This window comes from Petromyzon marinus, unplaced genomic scaffold (genome assembly GCF_048934315.1).
Source record: "Petromyzon marinus isolate PM22_M1 ecotype Great Lakes invasive population unplaced genomic scaffold, UKy_Petmar_22M1.pri1.0 PM_G_Scaffold_90, whole genome shotgun sequence".
NCBI classification, from domain to species: domain Eukaryota; kingdom Metazoa; phylum Chordata; class Hyperoartia; order Petromyzontiformes; family Petromyzontidae; genus Petromyzon; species Petromyzon marinus.
Genome location: NW_027423047.1, coordinates 270001 through 272500, shown reverse-complemented (window position 1 = coordinate 272500; position 2500 = coordinate 270001).

Below are 2500 nucleotides of genomic sequence, written 5' to 3'. Positions count from 1 at the left end.
TGATGGCTTTGAGGTGTGCCAGGAGCAGGCGCTCAAAAGACTTCATTACCACAGATGTAAGGGCGACCGGTCTGTAATCATTTAGTCCTGTTGGCCTTAGCTTTTTGGGCACAGCGATGATGGTGGAGGACTTGAGACAGGCTGGTACATGGCATGTCTCCAGGGAGGTGTTAAAGATGTTGGTGAACACCGGAGACAGCTGGCCAGCGCAGTGCCTGAGGGTGGCTGGAGAGACAGAGTCCGGCCCGGCTGCTTTGCGTGGATTCTGCCTCTTGAAAAGCCCATTAACTTCTCCCTCCTGAAAGGAGAGAGTCGTTTCTGTAGTATGGGTGGGGGATGGGGCCTCTTGGGTGGGAAGGGGTGGTTCAGGACAGTCCAATTGTCTTTCAAATCTACGGTAGAACTCGTTCAGGTCGTTGGCTAGGCGGGAGTCGTTAGTGGTGTGGGGCGCTCTGGGTTTGTAGTTGGTGATGTGCCTGAGCCCTTTGGCAGACAGAAGCAGCGTCGTTAGTAGAGAACTGGTGTTTTAGTGTCTCTGAGTACAGTCGTTTAGCCTCTCTCACCGCTTTGCTAAACCTGTTCTTCGACTCCTTGAATCTGTCTCTATCCCCACTCCTAAACGCTTCCTCCTTCTCCAACCTCAACCTTTTGAGCTTTGCTGAGAACCAGGGCTTGTTGTTGTTAAAGTTCACCCTGGTACGTGTTGGGATACAGCAGTCCTCACAGAAGCTGATGTACACAGCCTCTGTGAGTTCATCCAGACTATTGGTAGCAGTCGTGAACATATCCCAGTCAGTACAGTCTAAGCACGCCCGCAAATCTTCCACAGCCTCACTGGTCCACTGTTTAGATGTCCTCACAGCAGGTTTACAGAGTTTTAGTTGCTGCCTGTATGCACGAATCAGGTGGACCAAGGGAGTTCTGTGCGAGCCGAACAGCCCCGTGACCCACAAGAGAAACATCCCCGCCAAATTCGAGCGTTTGACGGGGTCTATCCGTGAAAAAATATTCACGTTTTTGAGTGCACATGCATTTCTGCTGCAAATGCCTCTGGAAGTTTCATGCCGTTCGTATGCCAATTGTGGCAACACGAAAATGACCCGTTTTCCCATTCCGAGGGATTTCTGTGCGACCCTAACAGCCCCGTGAGCCACAAGAGACACATCCCCGCCAATTTCTAGCGTTTCACGGGGTCTATCCGTGAAAAATATAGACGTTTTTGAGTGCACATGCATTTCTGCTGCAGATGCCTCTGGAAGTTTCATGCCGTTCGTACGCAATGTGGCAACACGAAAATGACCCCTTTTCCCATTCCGAGGGATTTCTGTGCGACCCTAACTAACAGCGCCCGTGAGCCACAAGAGAGACATCCCCGCCAATTTATAGCGTTTCACGGGGTCTATCCGTGAAAAATATAGACGTTTTTGAGTGCACATGCATTCCTGCTGCAAATGCCTCTGGAAGTTTCATGCCGTTCCTATGCAATGTGGCCACACAAAAATGACCCGTTTTCCCATTCCGAGGCATTTCTGTGCGACCCTAACAGCCCCGTGAGCCACAAGAGAGACATCCCCGCCAACTTCTAGCGTTTGACGGGGTCTATGCGTGAAAAATATTAAAATTTTTGAGTGCACGTGCCTTTCTGCTGCAAATGCCTCTGGAAGTTTCATGGCGTTCCTATGCAATGTGGCAACACGAAAATGACCCCTTTTCCCATTCCGAGGGAGTTCTGTGCCACCCTAACAGCCCCGTGAGCCACAAGAGACACATCCCCGCCAATTTCTAGCGTTTCACGGGGTCTATCCGTGAAACATATAGAAGTTTTTGAGTGCACATGCATTCCTGCTGCAAATGCCTCTGGAAGTTTCATGCGGTTCGTACGCAATGTGGCAACACGAAAATGACCCGTTTTCCCATTCCCAGGGATTTCTGTGCGACCCGAACAGCCCCGTGAGCCACAAGAGACACATCCCCGCCAATTTCTAGCGTTTCACGGGGTCTATCCGTGAAAAATATCAATTTTTTTTTGACTGCACATGCATTTCTGCTGCAAATGCCTCTGGAAGTTGCATGCGGTTCGCATGCAATGTGGCGACACGAAAATGACCCGTTTTCCCATTCCGAGGGATTTCTGTGCCACCCTAACAGCCCCGTGAGCCACAAGAGAGACATCCCCGCCAATTTCTAGCGTATCACGGGGTCTATCCGTGAGAAATATTCACTTTTTTGAGTGCACATGCATTCCTGCTGCAAATGCCTCTGGAAGTTTCATGCGGTTCGTATGCAATGTGGCGACACGAAAATGACCCGTTTTCCCATTCCGAGGGATTTCTGTGCCACCCTAACAGCCCCGTGAGCCACAAGAGAGACATCCCCGCCCACTTCTAGCGTTTCACGGGGTCTCTCCGTGAAAAATATCACATTTTTTGAGTGCACATGCATTCCTGCTGCAAATGCCTCTGGAAGTTTCATGCGGTTCGCATGCAATGTGGCGACACGA